Source organism: Amblyomma maculatum, chromosome 4 (genome assembly GCF_055883805.1).
Source record: "Amblyomma maculatum isolate TAMU_Amacu chromosome 4, ASM5588380v1, whole genome shotgun sequence".
Taxonomy (NCBI): Eukaryota; Metazoa; Arthropoda; class Arachnida; order Ixodida; family Ixodidae; genus Amblyomma; species Amblyomma maculatum.
The window spans coordinates 113352236-113378289 of record NC_139347.1 but is presented as its reverse complement, the minus strand read 5'-3'; the positions used below and the strand labels follow the sequence as shown (position 1 = coordinate 113378289).

General features: G+C 49.8%; 1 pseudogene; it reads right to left on the bottom strand.

Annotated features, from left to right (window-relative positions):
• Positions 1-938: 938 nt before the first annotated feature.
• Positions 939-21562, bottom strand: LOC146191969 (uncharacterized; annotated as a pseudogene).
• Positions 21563-26054: the final 4492 nt, after the last annotated feature.

Sequence of the window (26054 nt, the reverse complement as noted above, 5' to 3'; positions counted from 1 at the left end):
GCGCTTTCAGTGATACCGATAAAACACCAGGGCTTTTATTGGCATTTTGAGTAGGCCCTTTACGGTCATGTGGGTCCCATATGCAGTTGTACACAACCATCAATGCCGAATGCAGATCGCATTCTAGATGTGACATATCACTCAAAAAAGCTGCTCGCTGGAAACCTTCACGATCCGCCATTCAGCTGAAAGTCTCAATATATAAGGCGCCATTCCGCCTCAACCTGGTGCATAAAGTCAGAAAAGAGAGGCTCTTTTTAAAGAAGACAAATCAACCCACCGAAATGCCTAGCGTGTGAGAGATACAGCCATTATAATATGTTGAAAAGGCATGCAAGGCTACCTGCGTGTCCAATTCACTTTCTATATTAGTCTCCAGAACAGCGATGATGTTTAGCCGACTGCTCGAAAACAACCGACGCAGCTGTACCTGTTTCTGCTTAGATCGGACACCACACACGTTGAGGGTCACAGCAATGAGCTGATGGGTGCTCATCATTGTGGCCAAAGTGCAATTATGGCAAGCATCCGCGATGTTTGGCGCCAATCTGAAAGGTGATACCTCCCTGGAACTGGCACCCTTTCTCCTCGATCTGGAGTGGCGAGATTTATTATTCTTCGACTTCCGGTGGCGGAATAGCGTCTCGTTTGCAGGAACAGCATCTCCTTTAGAGGAGACAGAACTCATTGACATGCCACGCTTCGTGGCTGCACTTGGACATGACACATCGAAACCACAGTTGCCGTCACTACGCGGCTGGCAGCTAGCTTCCTCCAGGGTGTATCCGGCAGTGGTATTAAGAATTTCAGCAGCCCAGATATCGGCACAGCGGCCACAACAGCACAGTTGGTTTCTTTTGCATCGCGCTTAGCACATGTACGCGCACCAAAAGTGCCATCAGTTAGGCAGCGAATTACAGGCGTCTGAGTCACCAGGCTCAGGTACACGTCTGCTGACCGCTGACCAAGTCTGAAGGCTGGGTAGGCTCACCCTGCACAACAATAATGTACTCACGTGGCACTGTACCACTAGCGGCTGATTCATTAGATTTAATTACTGCCATGCCACCAGCAGCATACAAAACCACTGTTGCATCCAATAAATGCTCTTACAAAGTGTTATCCACAACATGGCTACTACTTCGGAGCTTATCCGCGTACAACACTACGCACTCCTCTGTAGTATCCTCAAAACACCGACATCACAACGAGGGGCACGGCAGTATTGTCGTGCATGACCAACCTTGTGGCAGCGAGGAAACAATGGAGGCCTACCTGGAACTAAACACCATGTACTGCAGACCACAAACTGTCAAAAGAGGTAGCACGTCGTTCACAGTGACGCCATCAGCAAGAGTCAGGGTAATGGCATCCCCTCCGGATCCCCTCCAATTCCGATACTTTCCAATGCTTCACTGTGATGGCCGTAACTTTACCACAAGCACAGAAGGCGTCAGGGGTGTAAAGGTCCACGTTAGAGATCATGAGTAGCGCATCTTCATTCTCCTTCTCTAGCATGAGTATGATAGTAGTACCTACTTCCCATAACTGCAATGGGAGAGCCCAAGTCTGCCTATGCAAACACGACTATGTAAGCAGTGTCGTGTTCCTTCCCATGCACCTGTCAGGCTACCTCCAATTCCGATGAGCACTTACGCTCTCGGTCACGATTCTGGGGATAGGCTACGGAGTGCTGGGGCTATATATGCATAATAACTACTACTACCTAATCATTGGTAATGACTAAATAGTCATGGTTAATGACAATGATTAGCCATGACGTCATCACATGATGACGTAATTGGCTGTGACTTCATGACCGGATGACGCCGCAGCCGTTAATGTTCAATAACGAGAAGTGATGTCATAATGACGTTACATCCGGTCGTGACGTCTCGACTGGTGCTGACTGTTTTCATTCATTCATTCCCCAGGCGAAGGTAATTCTGCCTGGCGTTCCATCCAGGTGTCCGTGCGGCGCCATTAATTTGGCGTTTCCTCGAACGAACACACACAAGCGGACTCAGTGCAGCAGGAATCAGCGGCGAATAATAATAATTGATTCTTATTATTAAATTGAAAGGAAAGCGCAGTATCTGTCACACGTCTACTATAGACACCCGAACCACGCCGTAAGGGAAGGGAGGAAGGTGGGAGTGAAGGGGAGAGGGGCACTCTAGACCACATAATTTGAGACTGTGCTGGAAGCCCGGGCGCCGAGCAGCAAAATATAGATAGAGAAGCCTGGGAGACCTTGCTGCGGAGCGAGAACCGCGCTTAACAGCAACAAGCCACCCGCCTGGCGGCTGAGGCCGTGAAGCAACAATGTGTCTTCACCAGACCTTAGTTTGCGAGGATCTTGAGTAGGGCTATAGTGCCTAGAATATACTCTAGGCACTATAGTAGGGCTTCCTCAGGCCTGCGTGCCGGGGGGTCCAAAAAGGAGTCCCATTTCGGCGGAAATAAAACGTTTTGATGATGATGATGAAAGTGGGAGCGAAAGCGGAAATAAAAAAAGGGGTGCATAGCGGAGGGCTCCGGAGTAGTTTCGACCACATGGATATTTTTTTAGGTCTACGCCGCTTGCGGAGAGGGCTGGCCAGCCAGCGAATGTTTATCTGATGTAGGCCGTCATTGAACCCGCCACCGCTTAGGTGGTGGACGACTACTGTTGTTGCGGCGCGCGGCTTTCTCTCCCTCTTCTTTTCCTTTCTTCTCTATATTCTGTTCTGTCCTCACGGTTTCGCCTCCATCGAAACGCAGCCGCCGAGGCTGGGTTCGAACCCGACCTCAGCGGCTGTGTTTCGATGGAGGCGAAACGAAGAGGCGTCGTGTGCTGTGCGATGTCAGCGCACGTTAAAGATCCCCAGGTGGTTGAAATTACTCCGTAGCCCTCCACTATGGCTCCTCTTTCCCTCTTTCCACTTACACTCCCATTTTTCTCCCTTCCCTTAGGGCGCGGTTGCGGTGTCCACAGAAATCAAGTGAGAAAGTTACCGCGCCTTTCCCTTCCTATAAATAAATCAATAAATCAGGCAGCGGAGGTGGTGGTGGTAGAAAACATTTATATAGGACAAATACAGGAGGTTATGCGTGAGCTGACCCTGAAGGGGCCAACCCTCACAAACACTGAGTGGAGGTCCCTAGTTCGGGACCCCAGTGGCGTCTGCCGCCGCTCGGGCTCGCCCGACTAAGGCCCTTTGGGCCTTCAGGTCGGAGCAGCCGAGCAGGGTCGCCTCCCAGTCCTCCCGGGTTGGGTTGGGGTGAGGGGGGATAGCCGGATTTGAGGGGCAGGCCCACACCATGTGGCACAGCTACAGAGACAGTAGCAGGCCCGTGAATTTTCGTTTCCTTCTTCCTACAGCCACAACAAAAACAACAGCGTTTTTAACTCGTTTACAGCAAAGAAAAGGCGCAATATCTATCACATTCTTCGTGAGTCGTAAGGAAAAGTTGAAACGGGTGCTTAGCCGTGTACCTCTCACAGTTACACGTAGGCAAACGGACATACGACTACATCGCTGCCTTTCTGAATGCGCGTACGGCTACGCTCCATTTCGTTGACAAAGTTAGCGACAAAATTACACTAGGGACGAGAGGAACACCGCAAGGCGCCGTACTTTCACCTTTTCTCTTCAACATCGTTATGAGCGGCCTCCCGCGTCTGTTAGATGATATCCCACACATACATCATTCCATATACGCCGACGACATCACCATATGGACCAATTCTGGCTCCGATGGAGATATTACAGATTCATTACAACGAGCTATCGACACGGTACAGTCTTATGTGCAGGAAAACGGCCTTACCTGTTCACCGGCTAAATCAGAACTATTAGTTATAAGGAACAAACAAGCTTCACAGGTAAAGCCAGATTCTCGAGAACCTATCCAGTTACACATTGACAACCATCCGATACCCCCGGTAGCCACGATCAGAGTTCTCGGAATGTTGATTCAGAATAATACGAAGAACACAGAAGCTATACGCCGGCTACGCGTCACGGCGCACCAGATAGGTGGGCTGGTGAGACGCATTGCCACACGTCGCAGGGGTATGAGAGAAGCCGACCTGTGCAGGATTATCCAAGCCTTTATGATAAGCAGAATCATGTACGCTTGCCCGTACTATCATCTGCGTCGTAGGGACGAACATGCACTTAATAGCATAATTAGAACAGCATACAAAGCGGCCCTTAGCTTACCAGTATACGCTAACTCAGATCGGCTACTGCAGTTAGGAATTTTTAACACACTATCTGAACTAATTGAAGCCCATAAGACAGCACAAGTGACCCGCCTGTCACGCAGCCTTGCGGGACGCGTAATTCTCGACAAGCTCCACATCCACCCCACTGAGGAGGTGTGCGCAACATCCCATTTATCGGCTGACATAACTAGTAGACTAGTTGTTAAACCAATAGCCAAAAACATGCTACCAGGTAGACATGATGCCCGCAGGAAGACAAGGGCACAGACCCTTGAGAAGCAGTACGAGGACGATCCACAAGCAGTGTACGTGGATGCAGCTCAGCACATCAAAAACGGAGCATACGTGGCATGTATGGCCACTCCAAAGTCAACCTTCATTAACGCTATAACATTTCATGCTAGCTCCATATGCGAGGCAGAGGAAGTAGCTATCGCACTGGCCATCGCGGATCCCCACACCAAAACTATTCTAAGCGACTCAAAAAGCGCCGTTCAAAATTTCGCCAAAAATTCTGTAAGCGCACTCGCGGCGCGAATTCTGCGCAACCGATCTCTCAATCACAACATCAATCTCGTATGGGTTCCGGCTCACGCGGGTAACTCCGGAAACGAAGGGGTCGACCGTCTAGCCCGAGGCTTAACCAACCGGGAGACGGGAGATCTATCGGGAACGGACGCGCCTGTGGAGGCACCGCGCACATACGCGGAGGTAACAAACTTTTATCGCGAGCTAAGATGCACGTACCCCGCCCCTCACCCCGACCTCGACCGGGCGCAAGCCACGACACTCAGACGCCTACAAACAAAGGCCATTCTTAGCCCCTACCGACTATCGTTAATTACAAACGGAGAATTCAACCCTGCATGCCGGCACTGCGGTGACGGGACGCAGGCCACTCAAGACCATATACTGTGGGAATGCGCCAGCAATCCCCCTCCAAAGACACTCTTGCCAGCTCCCTCAGCGGAGGAATGGGACAAGCTGTTGGCCAGCCCAAGGAAAACTACGCAACTGGCCCTCGTCACGCGAGCTCAAGAGGTCGCTCCCGACTGGAGGCCACCCTAGACTCGCCCCAGCCCGAAATAATTCCTTTCATTTCGTGGCAATAAAACTTGTTACCACCACCTTAGCCGTGTGACTTCATTGGGCGACGTCAATGCCAAGGAAGGGTGACTCCGCTGATTTATTTATGGGAAGAGAAAGGCGCGGTACCAAGGAAGGGTGACTATGGCATTGGTTCTAGGAATAACAGGGGGGAGTTACTAGTTGAGTTTGCAGCGCGCAATAACTTAAGAATCATGAATACCTTCTTCAGCAAACGGAAGAACCGGAAATGGACATGGAAAACTCCTAACGGGGAGACTAAAAATGAAATTGACTTCGTAATGTGTTCAACCCCCGCCATTGTGCAAGATGTAGAGGTAATCGGGAAAGTGCGATGCAGTGACCACAGGCGGGTGAGGTCCTGAATTAGCCTAAATCTGAAGAAGGAACGCAACAGATTAGTAAGAAAGAAACCCATTAACGAATAAGAGGTGAGGGGGAGGGCAGAATATTTCAGGATCTCGCTACAGAATCGATATTCAGCTCTAACTGATGATGGCAACATTACCCTAGAAGCAATGAACAATAACTTCAGAGATATCAATACTGAGTGTGCGGTAGAAGTAGGCGGTAGGATAGTTAGAAAGGATACCGGTAAGCTATCTAAGCAGACGAAAGATTCGATTAAGAAACGCCAGAGTATGAAAGCTTCAAATCCAACAGATCAGATCGAATTGGCTGAGATATCAAAGCTAATCAATAAGCGCAAGGTGGCCGATATAAGAAAGTATAACATGGAGAAAAGTGAGCATGCTGTAAAGAACGGGGGAAGCCTTAAAGCGATAAAGAAGAAATTGGGCATAGGCAAAAACCAGATGTATGCGATAAGGGACAAGGCGGGCAACGTCATCGCGAATATTGACAAGATAGTCAAAGTAGCCGAGGAGTTCTATACAGATCTCTACAGCAGCCAAAGTAGTCAGGACAGAAAAGAGATTAGCGGCAGGGAAAAAACGTCAGACGTTCCACCAGTGACAAAGGACGAGGTCAAGAAAGCATTAGAAACTATGAAAAGGGGGAAATCGGCTGGAGAGGATCAGATAACTACAGATTTGCTAAAGGACTGGGGGATATCGTGCTAGAAAAACTGTCAACCCTGTATACGCAGTACCTGGTGTCATTGACAGTACCGGAATCATGGAAGACTGCAAACATTATCCTCATTCATAAGAAAGGGGACTCTAAGGACCTTAAAATTACAGACCAATTAGCCTACTGTCTGTTAAGTATAAGGTATTAACTAAGGTAATCGCTAATAGAATCAGGATAACCTTAGACTGCAATCAAGCAAAGAATCAAGCAGGTTTTCGGAAACGGTACTCTATTATCGATCATATCCATACCATCAATCAGGTGATAGAAAAATGCTCGGAATATAACCAGCCCTTATACATAGCATTCATTGCGAAATCAGAGGGTAGACGAGACGTACGTGAAAGTGCTGGAAGATATATATATTGTCACGGTGTTGGCGACTGGGGCTAGGTTAACAGAGCCGGTACAGGTAGAATTACACGGTCCAAGGTTTAGGTACGTCCTGCTAGTCCGGAGCCGATTCACTTCAACGTCGTTTTTCACTCCGAGCGCCCCCTGGCATTCCTCCCTCCTTAAGCGTAACGCACACAGTTACACGCGCACACAAGCGTACAAAAGCAACCTCCCCCCCCCTCAAAAAAAAGTTTGTAGATGTAGTTTGCCAGTCACCGTGCAAAGTACGGCTTCAATCGCAAGACATGAACTGTCTCTGGACGAGGTAGCCGACGGCCTGTGTGCTCTGATCCACCCGGGAGCACCTCGTAATTGACTTTACTGATGCGTCGCACGATTTTATACGGTCCGAAGTAGCGGCAAATTAGCTTGTCTGAAAGGCCGCGGCGTCGAACAGGAGTCCACACCCACACCTGGTCCCCGGTGTTGTAGGAAGCTTGTCTGTGGCGGAGGTTGTACCGGCGTGAATCCCTGTCCTGTTGCTGGGTGATGTGGACGCGTGCTAGTTGGCGTGCTTGCTCAGCATTTTGGGCAAACTGCTCGGCGTCAGAACAAAGTTCGGTATCTGTTTGGTAAGGGAACATTGCGTCCAGCTTCGTCCGAACCTCCCTGCCGTAAACGAGGCGAAACGGCGTGAAACGTGTAATCTCTTGGACTGCCGTATTGTATGCGAACGTCACATATGGTACGATCGCATCCCAAGTCTTGTGCTGGGCGCCGACGTACATCGCCAGCATATCCGCGATGGTCTATTAAGCCTTTCCGTCAGTCCATTGGTCTGCGGATGGTAAGTAGTAGCTTTTCGATGCGTCGTACCGCTGAGATAAAAGACTTCGGCCATCATTTTTGAAGTAAAGGCAGTCCCTCTATCAGTAATAATACAGGTAGGAGCACCGTGCCGTAGTATGATCTGGTGTACAAAGAAATGGGCAACTTCAGACGCTGTACCACTAGGTAACGCTTTGGTCTCGGCATAGCGAGTCAGATAGTCTGTGGCGATGATTATCCAACGGTTGCCACCAGAGGACCGAGGGAAAGGACCGAGAAGGTCCATGCCGACTTGATCAAATGGTGCTCGTGGTGGTATTATGGGTATGAGGGGGCCCGCAGGCTTTGATTGCGGAACCTTCCGACGCTGACATTGCCGACAGCTCTTGACATAGCGCTTAACAACAGTGGCAAGGTTGGGCCAGTAGAATGTCTGTCGTATCCTAGCAAGTGTGCGAGAATAGCCCAAGTGGCCAGATGTTGGTTCATCGTGGCACGCGGAAAGGATTTCCTCTCTCAGAGCTGTGGGTACCACGAGGAGGTAGGTTCTTGACTCGGATCTAGAGTTCTGCTTATAAAGCACACCACCTCTCAGGCAGAAAGTTGAGAGGCTCCGAGAAAAACACTTAGGTATGGTGGTTGGCGGACCTTCTAAATAATCAATCAGTGCTCGTAAATCTGGATCGGCACGCTGCTGATGTGACATATCTGAAGCATCAACAGCTCCGAGGAAACTGCCAGTGTCATCCGTGTCTGGTGAAGCGAGCTCGACAGGCGCGCGGGAGAGCGTGTCAGCATCTTCATGCTTATGTCCGGACTTATAAACAATAGTGAGATCGAACTCCTGTAGGCGAAGGCTCCATCGCGCCAGGCGGCCGCATGGGTCGCGCAGGCTGGCCAGCCAACACAAAGAATGGTGGTCAGTGACCACTTTAAATGGGCGACCATAAAGGTAGGGACGAAATTTCACAGCAGCCCAAATAATGGCGAGGCATTCCTTTTCAGTAGTTGAATAGTTCGTCTCGGCGCGGGATAAAGTACGGCTGGCATAGGTGATGACTCGTTCAGCACCCTCTTGACGTTGCACGAGAACCGCCCCAAGGCCAATGTTACTGGCGTCGGTGTGTATTTCTGTCTCCCCCTGCTCATCGAAATGGGCTAGAACAGGCGGCGATTGGAGACGGAGACGCAGCTCGGCAAAAGCAGCTTCTTGTTCGTGAGTCCAAACAAAAGGGGTGTCTCCCCGGGTCAGCTGAGTCAGCGGTTCAGCGAGATCAGCGAAGTTATCGATAAAACGCCGGTAGTAACTGCACAAGCCGAGAAATCGGCGAACAGCTTTCTTGTCACGTGGAATCGGAAATTCCACAACAGCAGCAATCTTGTCAGGGTCGGGCTTCACGCCGGCGGCGCTGACGACATGGCCGAGAAATTTAAGTTCTCGGTAGCCAAAGTGGCATTTGTGTGGCTTGAGTGTCAAGTTAGCGGATCGAAGGGCTTCGAGTACTGACCGCAGGCGCTGAAGATGTTGTGCAAATGATTCTGCGAAGACCACCACGTCATCTAGGTAGACTAGACAACACTGCCATTTAAGGCCGGCGAGGACAGTGTCCATCATCCGCTGAAATGTGGCCGGCGCGGAACACAGGCCGAAAGGTAGAACTTTAAATTCGTAAAGGCCGTCGGGTGTGATGAAGGCCGTCTTCTCACGATCTCGCTCATCGACCTCAATCTGCCAGTAGCCACTTTTTAGATCGATGGACGAAAAATACTTAGCACGCCGAAGGCGGTCGGGAGAGTCGTCAATCCGCGGCAAGGGGTAGACATCCTTCTTGGTTACGGCGTTCAGTTTGCGGTAATCGACGCAAAAACGTAACGTGCCGTCTTTCTTTTTAACTAGAACGACCGGGGAGGACCACGGGCTACTGGAAGGCTGGATAACCTCATCTTCGAGCATTTCCTTAACTTGTGACCTAATGACTTCGCGCTCGGTCGATGAGACGCGGTAGGGGTGCTGGCGGATTGGGCGCACATTATTGAACGTCACGATCTGGTGCTTGGCGATGGGAGTTTGATTCACTTTTGACGACGATTCAAAACACTCTTTGAATTCGAGTAACAATGAAAACAGCTGGTCACGGTGGCTGACCGATAGCTCTGAGCTGACATCGAGATTGTCGAGGGATGTGGGCGGTGGCACGGTTTCTGTGGACAAGCTCTCGGAGACATCAGAGATGCGTTCGGCGAAAGCTACGGAAGTGTCACGAAAAAGGTGCCGATACTCGTGCGAAAAATTTGTAACAAGTACCTTGGACTGACCACGGTGAAGATGTATCAAACTGCGGGCCACGCAGACTCCTTGTGTCAACAGTAACGAGACGTTAGTTTCGGCTATTGCGTCACCATCGTTAAGGGCATTACATTTGACATTAACGAAGGTGCTGGTTCGGGGTGGCAGGTGACACTGTCGTCATAAACTCGAAGCATATTGAGTGGTCGCTTTGCACCGCTGAGGGCCATTGCTTTCTCAGTAGAAAACGAGACATTAGAATTCCGGAGGTCAATAACTGCGCCATATTCACGAAGAAAATCTACGCCCAGAATCAGGTCACGCGAACAGCTTTTCAGAACAAGGCAGCTTACCACAAATGTTGATTCTTGAATTTGAACTCTGGCCGTGCACATGCCCAGACGAGTAATCAGATGACCACCCGCGGTGCGAACGTTTGTGCCAGCCCACGGAGTCAAAACCTTCTTGAGAACTGCGGCAAACTGGCTGCTCAAAATAGAATAATCAGCGCCAGTATCCAACAGAGCTCGAACATGGCGACCATCCAGTACTACGGGTATGTCCAACGAAATCTGCTCGCGAATGTCAGGCTTCTGAGTCTTTGAGTGCTTTGCGTCGGTGTACGCGGTCTGCTTCGCCTGCAATTCGTCGTCGTTGCAGGTGCGTTGTTGCAGCGTCCGTTCCACCGGCAGTTCGTCGTCGTTGCGGGTGCGTTGTTGCGTCATATGTCCCACCGGCAATTCGTCGTCGTTGCAGATGCGTGGTAGCGTCGTTTGTTCCACCGGCAATTCGTCGTCGTTGCGGGTGCGTCGTTTCGTCGTTGGTTCCAGCGGCAATTCGTCGTGTTTGCAGGTGCGTCGTGGTGGCGTCGAGGTAGCGTTATGATCAGTAACCGCGGACTTTTCCAATGTCGATGCGTAGTCTTTCCGTGTCCGCATCAATGGGGGGTCTCCCGCGCCGCGATGTCCAGCGAGCCTACCCCCGAAGGTCACTGGTTTCAGTTTTCCCTCTGGGGACTGGGCGAGCGGCCCTGCGCTGCCCATGAGGAACTCGTAGCAGATGGCGACGGGCGAGACCTGGGTGACGTTGATCTAGATGGTCGCAGACGAGACGGAACGATCCGGCGCTGATCATTGACGAAACCTTCAACGGCTCGAGGCCGTTCGCCGTAGCGAGGCCGCGGAGAATCAGCGGAAAACCCTTCGAGACCTAGTCGAAGGTAGGGACAGCGCCGATAGACATGACCCGGTTCGCCGCATTGAAAGCATAACGGTCGTCGGTCGGGGGTACGCCACTCGTCTGCTTTCCGTGTAGGCGGTCGAGAATCTGTAACGTACTGGATCACGGGGGCTGCTGTTTTCGGCTCAGCTACGTGCGGAGGAATCAGGGACGGCGACGAGGGCGGAGAGTATTGCAGCACCTGGGAGTATGTAGGGCGGTGACACTCTGGTGGTGTAAGAGGAGGAGTAGGGCGAGGTTCACCGATTGGAAATGGAGGCCGGATCGCTTGCTGCACCTCGTCGCGGACAACGCTGGCAATGGAGGAAGGAGCGGGTTGAGGTGTGCCATACATCAGTCGGAGTTCGTCGCGCAGAACGGAACGTATGAGCTCCCGTAGCGCCGATGTGTCCATGCTATTCGATGGGAACTCAGCAGAGACGGAGGCGGCGTGGATGGTGTGATCCCCTGCCGAAGCTCGCTGCTGAAGCACTTTCTCTATCTGGTGGAGGTGCTGTGTATGATTACATCCTGCTAGTCTACGGGAGGAGTGAACAGCTGTATTTTTGAAGAAGGTTCTTGTGCAGCGGGCACAGGACTACGAGTGTTATGTTCAGTCGGGCAGGGTCCGGTACCTTTGGCTCTGAAAACGGTGAGCCTATATGAGGCCACCAGTTGCACGTTGTCTCTCGCTGCTGTTCGGCGCAGAAGACTTCGCTCTTCTTTCTGTTGTGGACGTAAGGCCCAGCCGATCAGGAAGAAATAAGGTCAGTACTCATAGAAGACGCTATCAGAGAGCGAATGATAACCTAAATGATGTGTACCGCAGATATATAAAGAAGCTGTGTATAGATATTGTCACGGTGTTGGCGATTGGGGCTAGGTTAACAGAGCCGGTACAGGTAGAATTACACGGTCCAAGGTTTAGGTACGTCCTGCGAGTCCGGAGCCGATTCACTTCAAAGTCGTTTTTCACTCCGAGCGCCCCCTGGCAATATAGTGGCTGCACAGCAGCTATAATTCTGCATAAAGAAAGTAACAAAATTCCCATAAAGAAAAATGTTAGGCAAGGAGACACAATCTCCCCATTACTATCCACAGCTTGCTTAGAGGAAGTATTCAGAGACTTGGAATGGGAGCAGTTAGGGATAAGGGTAGATGGAGAATACCTAAGTAATCTGCGATTTGCTGATGACATTGCCTTGCTAAGCAACTCGGGGGATGAACTGCTGATAATGATTGATGAGCTAGACAGGAAAAGTAGTAAGACAGGCTTAAAAATCAATATGCAGAAGACTAAGGTAGTGTTCAACAGCCTTGGGAAGGAACAGCAGTTTACATTAGGTAGCGAAGTACTAGACGTAGTAGGCGCATATGTCTACTTAGGACTGGTAGTAACCGCAGATCGGGACCATGAAAAGGAAATAACAAGAAGAATAAGATTGGGGTGGAGCGCATTTGGCAAGCACTCGCAGGTTATGACTAGCAGCTTACCGGTATCGCTCAAGACGAAAATATATAACAGTTGCATCTTACCTGTACTCACCTATGGGGCTGAAACGTGGACGCTAACCAAGACAGTTCTACCTAAGTTGAGGACGACCCAGAGGGCTATGGAAGGAAAAATGGTAGGGGTAACATTAAGAAATAGGAAGCGTGCAGAGTGGTTCAGAGAAATATCTCAAGTTGCCGACATTCTAGTGGAAATTAAGAAGAAGAAATGGGCATGGGCAGGATATGTAGGGCGAAGAGAGGATAACCGATGGTCGCTAAGGGTAACAAACTGGATTCCAAGGGAAGGAAAGCGTAGCAGGGGGCGGCAGAAAGTTATGTGGGCGGATGAGGTTAAGAAGTTCGCAGGGGTAGAGTGGATGCAGCTCGCACAGAACCGGGTTAATTGGAGAAATATCGGAGAGGCCTTCGCCCTGCAGTGGGTATAGTCAGGCTGATGATGATGATGAACCGTGTAACATCTTAAGCATAACCTGAAGTAACAGCACAACATCGTTGCCACAAGCGAATCCTAACCGTAGCAACGGGCGTGTAGCTCTCGCTACTCTACCGGGGATAACATGGGGTAAATCTCAAACCATTTTCATGCCTGTATATGCACAGCCGCTGAACACGTGAGCTATCGGAAACTGAAATATTCTTACATATTTTGAGCGCGGTGCGCGAACGTTCACCTCTTCCACATGCACATACCCATCATTTTCATCAATATTCAGTATTCTGAAAATCGCGCGCACAGTTCAAGTCACATTCGAGCGGTGGAACACAAGTGGTGGAGATGCCCTTAGTATACCAAGCTTCTCGCTTAGAATCCATCAACTGTATCGCCTGGAGCTCTGTTTCGGCCTTCGCTTGCACTCACAGCCCTCCGGTTTGGACGAGGCCAACATAGTTCTCCCACTGCCGGCATCTACACCTACTGCTGTTGCTACCCCCGGCCTGGACCGACATCAGCCGCCACCGCGAACTGCGTCTTTTCAGGCCTTTGCGGTGACATGTCGAAGATTGGCTTGATAATTCTAACAAAGCCAGTGCATTCAATCGCTGGGATTACCCCCACACTCTACTAAATGACGGGGCCTACTTGACTGACATTGCAAAAACGTTTCTAAATGACGGCGACCAAATTGGTAACTGGCCAGCTTTCGCCGTGAAACTACGCAAAATTTTCGATGCGCCGTCTGGTAGTTTCCAGCCGGCTAAGAAGCTCGCCTCCGTCTTCAGCAGCTTGGTACATTGAGGACATTTCGGTCCGTTGTCGCCAAGGTGACGCTGTTATGACGGAGTCTGAAAGCGTTCGGCATATTCGTAACGGTATCGAAACCGTCGCTTTCAACACCTTGCTGGCTGAGAACCTGGGTGTCGAACCGGAATTTTTTCAGGTTGCGGTTGGGGTTCGAGTTCACGGCTTTCTGGTTCGTTTTGGGCTTCGGAGATACATTCCGCTCCGCTTCGAAACATTTCGACCCGATCCTACCCTGTTCAAACGGGTTCAGAAAAACATTTGGGAATATATTTTAATCATTTTATACTATACCGAGTTCTCTTTCCTGTTTCAGTATACAATAAAACCTGAAAATTCATTTAGTAGTGTATGTATAGCGTTGTCATGAGATGTGACGGGATACACTTGATTTATACAGAATGTTTATAATTAATGACCGATGATTACAACAGGATGGGGAAAATATTGAATTTCTTCATTGGCACATATCCAGCTACAGCTGTCACGCGCCGAAAGAAAGTTCAACAAAATTGACCTGTGCGCTTTTCAGGTACAAAAAATTTCCCATGAGGATTATTTTAGAGCGAAGCCTCTATTACAACATGTACCATAATGTGTCGTCCTGCTCCAGCTAAAAAAAGTTTGAAATTAGGTCAAGGTCAAACCAAGCGCACACCCCAAGACTAGCAATGCACCTACCGCGACCAGCACGCGGATGCTTATGCATTTCGCATTTCTATGAACGTGAAACGCACCCGACCAATCTGGTACAAACAGCGATGACAAACGTCCCCTCCGCCATGTATTACGGTTGGAGTGATTACCAAGATACTGTGCTGGGCGAGTTGGTACACATTAATTAATAATCTAAACAGCGCGAACACCGAAGTACAAAGGACAACGCTTTTATCTTGTCCTTTGTCTTCGGCCACTTCGGAAAGCCACAGTATACTGTGGCTTTCTCTTATCTTGTCTTTTGTCTTCGTGTTTGCGCTGTTTAAATAATTAATGGTTGGAGCGATTATCGTATATGCTACAGAACTGACGGAAGTAATTTTCTCGCTCCTGTGGCAGTGGGCGACGCGACCACCGTCTCATCGCGTGTCACGTTTACCTGCACCGGTGCGCTATACACGTTCTTTTTAAAACACTTTAATGCTAGATTGGCATGTTTAGTTGCATAATCTGCAGCAGGGATGACATGACATCATGCCTGCTTGCATGCATATTATTATGAGCTCAGTAAATGCTGCCAACGTCTTTATTTGCCAGCATAGAAAGGCTGAAGGCGTCGCTTCGCATACGGCTGCAAAACACGTGCCCTGCTACTCATTGCGAAGTCGTCGAATGACAAACTATTTCTGTGATATTTGCTTAACACGTTCGTCATTTATTTTGTATCTTACATGGTTATATGTTTATCTATTGAAATATGTATCTCAGTTTACGATTAATGCTATTATGTCACTGCCCAGGGAGGCGCTCAGATGGAGCAAATTTCTTCATGGGCGTCGTCATTGATCAGGGCAGCTGCCACCCGTGTTAGGGAGGAAACGATAGCCCGAGGCCAGAGATTGGTGTTATGCAAGTCGCAATATGTGTTTCTCTGTTCTTGACATCTTTTTGCAAGGTATGATTTTTTCAGTATAATTGCGATGTTTGTGGTGTGCAGTCGGTTCCGAAAAACCGAGAAAAGCGCTTTACAAGCAAAGATAAAATAAAAAAATGATCAAGGTAAGTTGCGAGCGAAAATGGGTTGGAACTGCGCCACGAAGCGGTTCGGAATAGTTCCTCCGACTTAATCCGGTTCGGGTTCAGTTCCAAGATGTTGGAAAATAGTTGGGTTCAGTTCAGGCCTTGTTTTAGGCGAAAAGTGTATTTCAGTTCCGGTTTACGGTTCTCCCACACCCTGCTCCGGACCCCTAAACTATGTCAGACATTACAACTACCTCCCAACGCCTGGAATAACTTTAGTCGTGACGCCTCCACCAAAACACCATCAATGAGGGTGTCCTCGCTGACGGTAAAATGCGCTCAATTATCCGTCTCAGGCATCCGTGTCGTACGCCCGTCTAACGTGCTGATAGTACTAATCGAAGGAGTATATGTCGGACCTCACATCGACACGGGTTCCGCCTATTCCCTCACTCAGCACAACTTCTGCTATCGTCTTCGTAACGTGAACACTCTGCTGATCATCTCTTGTACCCATGGAGACAACGGTACTATAATCCTACTCGTGTTGCAATGAAAAATTTGTAGCGATTTTTGCAGCAATTTGTACCGCGTTTGTTACCCGCAATGGTCTTTACGAATTTAACATAAAGCCTTTCGGGTTGAACAACGCTGCCGTCCCTTTCGAGCCTATTATCGACTCCGTGCTTCGTGGAACGAAATGGAAGACATGGCTGTGTTATCTAGACGATATTATTTTTTTCGTCGGACTTCATCTGGAATTTTACTATCCTACAGAATTTATCATATGTCTTTCATAAGTCAGTCTCCGGCTAAACCCCAAAAAGCGCCATTTCGCATTCACAACCATAAAGTCCTCGGTCATCTCATCAGCGAGGCGAGCATTCAGCCCGATCCCGACAAAATTGCAGCTGTAAATAATTTTACTCGGTCCAAACGCCAAAAAGAACTCTGCAGGTTCCTTGGGTTGGCGTCGTACCTTCCGGCTTGTTCCGAATCTTCCAAATCTTTGTTTCTATTGCGGTCTCATTACACAACATCCTGAAGGGTGCAGCGCTATTTTGGGCCACCGAGTGTGAACAGATCTTCCAATCCCTGAAGCAAGCGCACACTTTAACTCCTGTGCTACGACATATTGATGAGACTGAGTGTCGCGTTTGGTCCCTGGCCGGACGCCGAGCTCGGCCGTGTAGCGTTTGGTTCCTTGCCGGACGCCGAGCGCGGCCGCGCAGCGGCCAGGAAGGAACTGAGACTGGCCCCGATCCCGGCACGATAACAACAACCCTTTATTTCACACAAACAGCATTTTTATATAGCAAGCACTCATGTGACCAGTGACGTCATGGGCACACAATGTTTCAGACGCGGCACAGGCGCTATCAACACATTTCCCGTTTTCTCTGAAAAGATACACTGGCATTTGCAACAAGCTTAGCACTGCCACCAACAAAGGATGAACACTTTTTAATGGATGCAACCAATGCTCAAAACAAAATAACAGTCAATTACTGTACCCATATCGGTCTGGCGGTCGGACATGACGGCCAAATCGTGCTCTATATCCAGGAGGGCTAGTTTGTGGCAAGGGGGTATTAGATGGATCGGCAGGTGCCTTCGGTTTAGATGGATTAGCTTCCTGTTACATTTCTACCCGACTATCATATGCCTGCGGAAACTCATAGCTACCTCCTTCTTTCTCGCAGTCATTCTGCTGGGAAACAAAGCGAACCAGGAATTTCCTGTTTCTTTCTAGAACTACACCCGTAGAAGTTCTAACTACATACGACCTCGGACGTTGTGCAGGACGTAAGACTCGCGCTTTCACTTTGCAGTCTGTCACCCATACTTCCGCTCCTGGTTTGAGGACTGGCAGCGGAAGAGCCCTATGACGACTATTGAAGTACCTACGCTGCCGCTGTCGGATGGTTACATCGCGATCTCTGAACTTTTTCAGGCTCACCTTCTGGGGCAGAAGGCTCCTGGGAGGGGCAGGGACTGTTGTGCGTAGCCGCCTGCCCATCAGAAGCTCTGCGGGGCTTTTTCCCAGTGGCCCTGGGGTGTCCCTGTACGCTAGGAGCGAAAGATAGGGGTCCTTAGCTTTTATGATCAGCCGTTTAATAGCTTGGATCATCCTTTCTACTTTCCCATTTGCCTGAGGGTATGTGGGGCTCGTCGTCACAGTGCGGACGCCATAGTCGCGAGCAAACGACTGAAATTCCTGAGATACAAATTGTGTTCCATTATGCGAGATGACAACCTCTGGTATGCCATGTCTTACAACAAAACTTTTGAGGGGCATAATGACAGTGATACTTTTTGTAGAAGATAGCAAGGCTACCTCTGGGTATCTAGAAAAATAATCTACTACCACCAAATACCATTTTCCCTCAATATTGCAGACATCCACACCTAGCTTTTGCCAAGGACGCTGTGGAGTGGTTGCCGGAATCATTGGTTCCGACTTTTGTTGCCTGTGTTCCGCGCACACTGGGCAATCAGTCACCAAAGCTCTCAGCTGGCAACTCAACCCAGGCCACCATACGGATTCTTTGGCTCGAGCTCTGCATTTCTCGATTCCTTGGTGACTCTCGTGCAAGCGCGTCAAGACCTCTGCGTGTAATTTTTGTGGAATAACCTGCCGCACACCTTTGAGTAGCACTACTTCAGCAACTGTCAGCGTTGCTCTTTCCTGCCAGAATGGACGCAAGACCATCGACAGCGATGAGAACTTGGGCCAGCCTTCCAGGCTGAATTTTACGAGAGCTTGACAGACTTCATCAGCTGCTTGTTCAGCTTTGACCCGTTCAAAAAGGCTAGCCTCGACGAAATTTGTCAAACAGCCCGAAACGAATTTGGCGACTTCGCCAATACTCAGCGCATGAGCATCAATTTGGTTTCCCTGAATTGGGGCTCTAGACAATACATCTGCAGTAACGAGGCTCTTACCCGGGACATGCACGACCGTAAAGCTGAACCGCATAAGTCTCATGCGAAAGCGCTGCATACGAGGAGGCAGAAAATCTAAAGGTGATTTTCCCAATAACGTTACAAGTGGTTTGTGGTCGGTTTCAAACAAAATTTCAAGACCTTTGATGTACCCTTCGAATCGTTCTGCCGCCCAAGTCATTGCCAACGCTTCCTTCTCAATCTGAGAGTATCTGGTTTCGGCAGGCGTCAACGAGCGTAACGCAAATGCAACAGGCCTTTTTTCATTGTTTGGTTGAAGTTGTATCAATGCGGCCCCCAAACCGAATGATGGCGCGTCAGCGGAAAGAATCGTAGGGTACTTTACATCATAGTTAGCCATGACGTGCTTCGAAGAGAGAGACAGAGATATATTTTAATGGCAACAGGAGATGTCTGCTTGGTGGTAATCTTCGAAGAGATAACGTCTTTGACGTACGACAGTGCTTGCTCTTGGGCTGGTCCCCACGTCCATTCGGAACCCTTCAAAAGCAAGTGACGTAAAGGCGCCGTTTTCAAATCCAAATCTGGTATGAATCTTGCCAGATGATTAGCCATACCGAGCAGCCGTCGAACGTCAGACACGTTAGCTGGCATCGCCAGTTCTTTGATAGCACGAACTTTTTATGGATCCGGCTTAATGCCATCTTTACTAAGCACACAGCCAAGAACTTTTATCTCAGCTACCCCAAAGGAACACTTTTCTTTGTTTAGCGTAACACCGGCACTGGCGAGACGATCTAAGGTTAGACGCAGGCGTTCGTCATGTTGAGCCTTGTCGTTACCAAAAATGAGCACATCCTCCATCAGCTTTATCATGCCTCGGATTCCTTCAAGTATCTGCGACATTTTCTTCTGAAAGATCTCGGGTGCCGACGTTATTTCAAATGGCAGTCTTTGAAAACAGTATCGCCCAACTGGCGTTATGAACGTAGTTAACAACTGGCATTCGGGCGACAACTTAATCCGAAAGAAGCCAGATTTGGCGTCCAACTTTGAAATCACAGAGGCACCACCTAAAAGACCGAGGCTATCATCCACAGTCGGCATGGCATAGCGTTCACGAAGTACACTTTTGTTTAATTGAGTCAAGTCAGCGCAAACACGAACCGCTCCAGATCGTTTGAGTACAGTCGAGCGCGATTTGAAGGTTATCGCGCGTGCGTCGGCCTGGAACGTGAACAGCGCCATGGCCCAGAATTCTCTGCCGAGGCGAGGGAGGTATTAGGCCAGCTTCCCTCACTCTTTTTGCTGTTCCTTCAGCAGCCGTCACTCCCTGCAGGGACGTCACTTTCTTTTTTTTTCTTTTGGTTCTGCGAACAGGCAGTGACCGTTGTGCGCACGACGTATTCTTCGGTATTATCTGAAATTGGACTCTTTATCGCAACAAATAGAAAGCTTACAATAGATAGAAAGGGCGGTCAGTTTGTCGCGGGGGTGATGGTTGTTGTATGGAACAGCAAACGTGGGAGAGAAGAGTGCGAAATGATAATTTTTCTTGTTCCAAACCAGGCCGCCAGGTGCCTGCAGTGCTAGGCTGGTCGACGCTCGCGTGATAACATTCAAATCGCGCTCGACTGTACTGGCACAATTCCTGCACACCATTCTGTTGGTTCTTCTACTTTGCGGATCACGCCATCTCGCTCCATACGCTCGAGCTCTTGCTTAACTCGGTCACGCAAGGGTAAGGCTATGCGACGCGCAACATGAACTGCAAAAGGTGTCGAGTTCGGCTTTAGTCTAATTTTGTATTCTCCTTTTATCGCTCCTAGACCACTGAAAAGCTGCGGGTAGGAAGCTTCGACGGCTGTTGCGCTACTGACCGAGTCCGCAGATTTAATAACTTCCAGAGCCTCAAGCGCTGGGAGACCCAATAGTACGGAGCGTAAGGGTGAGACCACGTACACGATTTGCTGTACAGTGTTTTGTTTCCACTGGATAGAGGCATGAAACTTTCCCAAAACATTCAGTGGCTCATTCGACGGGTCTGTTAGGATTAGGTCGCACTTTTCTAGCCTGGTAGGTAAACCGGGAAACGTCGAGGGCACAACAGAAACTTCGGCACCGGAATCAACTTTAGCGAACGCCGGAGTGCCGTTAATGACGACCTGTACATACCGAGAATTAGAGTACTCCCCGTTCACCACACCAACGAAGTACGCCCCTTTGTCCATATGGAGAGAAGAAAGTTGTACCTTCTTTCCTTCACGTGCACCCTTTTTTCGACATACAGCTGCGAAGTGTCCGGAACAACCGCAGTAGTTACATTTGGCTGCTTTTGCCGGGCACGAGGCTCTGGGGTGCGTTCCTTGACCGCAGTTGGGGCATGACCCGGGGAGGGGGGGGGGGGGGTCGGTAGGACTGGACTCTGGGACGCGGACCTTGTATTCTAGATGAACAGTTTTTTGACGAGCTGTCTGAGTGATGTCCTGAAGAATGGGCTGCACGTTCTGGGCTGCCGTTGGTTGCTGACCGCGTCTAGATTGCCGGTCGCCGTTACCAAGGGTTCGTCGCCGGTTTCTCGCAGTTGAAGCTGCTGTCGTTGGACGGTCTCCTTTAAACGCGCTTTTGCCAAAGCGCTGGCGAGAGTCAAATTCGCATCAATTTGAAGCGACTCAGAGAGATTAGCGTCCCTGAGGCCGACCACGAACCTGTCGCGAATCATGCGTTCTTTTTCCTGGTAGTCGCACCGGTCTGCCATCGTGTGCAGCGCGGTAACGAATTGGCCGACTGACTCTCCAGGTTCTTGAGTGCGACGGTGAAAGCACGCGCGCTCATAAACAAGGTTCCTTGCGGCGACGAAGTGCTCGCCGAACTTCTTTTTGACGACTTCGTATTGTTTCTGTTCTTCTTCGGGTAATGAAAAAGTAGAGAAGAGTTCTCTTGCTTGCCTGCCCATCGTATAAAGTAGCGTCCGGACCTGCGCTTCTTCATTCCGCTCATTTAGGCCCGAGGCGAAGCGGTAGTCATCAGAGTTGGATCCAAGAAGGCCATTCGGACGTCCGGTCGAAGTCAAACCTTGGCGGAGCTGGAACCGCGAACATGCCATGGGAGGGCTTGACTTCGTTGTCCTCTGACATGGCGCCCGTTGACGAAGTTAAGGCAACGCCTCTCAAAAGCCAGAGGACCCCACTTCTGACACCATGTCGCGTTTGGTCCCTAGCCGGACGCCGAGCGTGGCCGTGTAGAGTTTGGTTCCTTGCCGGACGCCGAGCGCGGCCGGGCAGCGGTCAGGAAGGAACTGAGACTGGCCCCGATCCCAGCATCGTCCTGTGCTGCCAGCATCATCCCGCCAGCATCGTCCTTGCCAGCACAGCCCTGTGCGTCTTGCTAGCATCGTAAGCATCAACTTTTTTTCCTGCTGGTCCCTTCAACCTCTTCCTTGCTAATCCTCGTCTTTCGATTCTGTCATGATTTCGTTATCAGGCCCCTACCTCGCGCACCAATGGGTCGCTTTTGAGTCGGAACCTTCATCAACCATATAAGGCTGTACGCTGAAACAGACCCTTTTCGCTCCCGTGCCGCTTCTGAAGTTGCCGATTTTTTTCTGTGGGCCATCGTCTTGCGTTACGGCGCTCCCCGTATCCTGATTGGCTATCGTGGGAAGACATTTCTTTCTTATATTCTTGCGGAAGTACTCGGCGCTGGCAACACCGATCACAAGACATCCTCTAGCTATTATCCTCAGAGAAACGATCTCATCGAGCGCTTTTACTGCATGTTGTCCGACATAATTTCCATGTACTTAAGTGCCGTTTAAAAGAACTGGGGCGTGTTGCCTTTTGCTGGCAATGCACATAATTCTGCCGTTCAACACATCACTGGCTACAGTCCTTCCTTGTTATTTCGTGGTCGCCAACCGACAACACTATTCGACATCTTCTTCGATGCTCTATCCTCCCCGCCTGCATCGCTGGGTGACCAGTTTGCAAGTTGTCGACACATTGATCTCCGCAACACTGAAGCCGCCTAGCAGGAACGGAAACAACGCTGTGATCAGCACAATCGCACTGCCTCCTTTTGTCCAGTGGGAAAGTTCTCCTCAGAACGCCATTCCGCACTCCTAGATCGTGTGAGAAGTCTCTCCACCGCTACTCTCTCCTTACACTGTGCTCCAACAAACATCCCCGCAAACTACCGCGTTGTCCCCTCTCATACCAGGAGTTTCACGTTTTTAAATGGAACTGTATGCCCACCAACTCGTTTCCATCTAAATAGTGACCAAGGTTGCCGATTATTTGCTGGGGGATTTGTGTGAGCGCGGGGCACGAACTCTTACCTCCTCCACGTGCATATACCCGCCATCGTCATTCATTACGATATTGGTCGGCTACCAATGTCTTTAAAAGCTGGTCGAGGGATGACATGCCCCGACATTCCATATATACTTCTGAAGGCGGGGTGCTAATGCCTTCCATGTCTCTTAGCGGCGTTCGGTGGCTATTATAAATAATCGCTGCTATTCTGCGACTGAGAGCTATAGCTCGTAAAAGACGGTGGTGGTGGTGGTGAAAACGTTTATTGTATATTTGGAGGTTTGACACGGAGCCTTAAGGGTCTCGGCCTTACAATACTGAGTAGAGACCCGCCTTCAACTCATAATCCAGATACTAAGCCGCTGTGTGTAGAGTTGGTAGGTAATCACACGAAGTCACAGTCACACGTTCAGGTAAGTCACACGAAAGTGTTTGCTAGGAATGTTATGTGCTTCTAGCGAGCCTTACACCGCCTCAGACAACACTGAAGATTCACTGTCTGTGGGTAATTAAGAAAATGCGCCTGCCAGTAGTTTAGCATAATGTCTGAGGGTATGATCCTGCGAAGGATCATCGTTCTGAGTCTTCGCCCGAATGACTTCTGTTTCAAACTGCGAAGGCTTTATCGTTTTATCGCATAACTCAAATTATTTGGCGACTTTCATCGCGTGGGCCCCTAGGCGCCTTTGTGTTGCAATGTCGCGACCATTGCTATGGTTTTCAGTTTCCAGTGCACTCAAATCAATGTTGGGATTAAGGTTACGGAACAGTGCTACCCTCAATAACAACAGCTTCAGTCACGTGCGAGCAGCCAGAAAGAAAAAAAGGGATACCGGGACTCACTCGGAGCTGTGTTAGTGATCCTCGCTGAATAGCGCTGGCCTCAGTGCCACGTGTCCTGATACTGCCTCCGCACCAGCATGATTATCCGCTTCTGTAGTTCAGTGGTCTCACCGCGTGTCTACTCTTATGCTCAAAACTTCACGGCTTGCGTTTGAGTGACTGAGCGATACTCGTTGCCTTCGGCACTTCGAAGCCGACGCTTAGCGTTCCTTAGATCAGTTTTTCGTCAATGACGCCTGAGGGATCCTGCCTAGTGCTGCTACACCTCTTCGTAGTCCTCTCTCAATGCCTGACTGAGTACCAAGCCTGCCGCAGACTGCGTCAGTAAAGTCGTGCTTGCTGTGGTGGGTGGTGATGCAAGCAGGTAAGAGACTTTCGGAAGAAAGTCGAAGTCATTATACGACTGTTTACATAGCGTATTTGCAGCTGCTAGAAATTCGGAAAAGCAGAGTTGGTTTTTTTGGCAACGATGAGACTTTGAATGAAATGTGGGCATAGGTACTTCAGACATCTTAAGTTGAGCGAACAAAGACACAAACAAGACAGGGTACAGGACGAGCGCAAACTGCTAACTGTTTATTGGAAGGGAAAAGAAACGTATATTTAAACCCTCGGCCACTCAGGCGTTGATAGCCTAATAGCACTCACCCCCCCCCCCCCCTCGGTATCAAAATGCATCAATGACAAGTCTAGCATGTATGACTTGCAGTCACTGATAGACTTTGCTAACCTTGATTGATCCAGCTCGTTGCAGAGGGCGACGGCCCTTGACTTCACCCTGGCAGGCTTGAGCTTGAGCCAGGGCGAAGTCAAGGGAAACACAACGCGCCTTTGGCCCGTTGTTTTTCCTTCCGCTTTGCATTCAACGCTCTTGATTCTAATAATCACCATAAGACAAATTCCTGTAAATGTCAACAGCATAAACATTAAAATAAACATTTGCCTCGCACTTGTAGACTGTTCGCTCCTTTAAATGCTTTAATTACGAGCCCCTCATTTCCCATTCAATTGTCCGCCTAATAGATATATATATATACATATATGACTTCACTTTAGCAATTAGTTCCTGGGACACAGTATTTGCCTAGTTACACACACAGAGATTCGCCCGGCAACTATGTAACTAAAACCTGCGTGGGCAAGGATAATAGAAGAAAATGTACCTATTCTTGGAAAGAACATTCTTGTGAAGAATTGATGTCGCACTCACTATGGAGAAGAAAAAAACACCGGTTATTGTGTATATATACGTGTTTTGAATATACGAAGATTCCAAAAGCAGTACGCTCCTGGTGTAGAGATTTCTTTTTCGGAGGGGAGGGGGGGGGGGGGGGAGGGAGGGAGGGGGAGGCGGTGAATGCAGGCAAAGACAACCTTTGAAAAGATGGTCCTTCTCCAGCGGCTCTTAGGAGGGTTCAAATATCCACTCGTTAGAGGTATACAACAAAATCGAAGATAACCGAAGATACACAAAAGCTCATTCTGCTAGATCTGACGGAGGGTTCTCAGTGCTCACTGATTGCTAAACACTTCCAAGCTAGCGGTGTTGTGTACATCAGTAGGCGCGTGTTCATGTTGAACGAGCCGCGTGTCATGTGCTGCAGGGCTCCATAAAACCTGCACTGTGTAGAGAGCGCTGCTGGTTTTTACGGTTTTTCTTTTTAACTTTTTCGCTTGTGTCGCTGAACGGCGCCAGGCGGGCGCGCACAAAGTTACAAACCACTGAGTGCAGCTGATTAAACTCAGTCTGCAGAGGAGCTTTTTGTTCATTTACCACTTGAACGGTTTTAGCGTCGGGATTCCTTCATTTCCGAAGGAAACCGAACACCGCTAGCCCCAGGCCGGCCTGGGCCCGCCACTTCAAGCCCAGTCCTGAACCAGACCCGCCATTTCAAGCCCGAGCCCGGCCGGCGCCCGGCATAAATGCAATTATCAGGCCCGGTCCGGAAAGTAGGCCGGGCGTGGTCCGGGCTTTCGGGCTAGCCCAAGTTCGTGCAGTGCTCTACGCGAGACACACCTCAGGGACGAGGCCAGGATTCCCGATCATGTTTCTTTAGTTCTCGAAACGAACCCCACGTGGCTAACCACCTTAAAGCCCTCCTCACTCTCTTACTTCTCTCCTCTAGCGGCGGAGCTTCATCCTCCCACATGGCCGAGACAGCACGGCGTGGGGCGCGGGTTAGAATGGGGGAGTTCTTATGCGGCCCAGCTTGGCGTTTGCGTTTCCTACCCTTCAGCAGTGCGAGCGCTGACCAAGGCAAACGGGGCACGGCCAGCACGTCATGTACGAGTGTCATGTCCCCTTCCCATATGAGAATGGTAGCTTGTGCAGGGGAGGGGGTGGGGAGGTAAGGAGTCTCTGCTCCCATGCTGCACACCCAATCTTCTCTGGCTTATCAGCAAGCATGTTTTTTTGTTTTGTTGTTTTTTTGCAATACGTTTCTTGTGCACAGCGGCCGCAACGACGGCGCTGTGTAG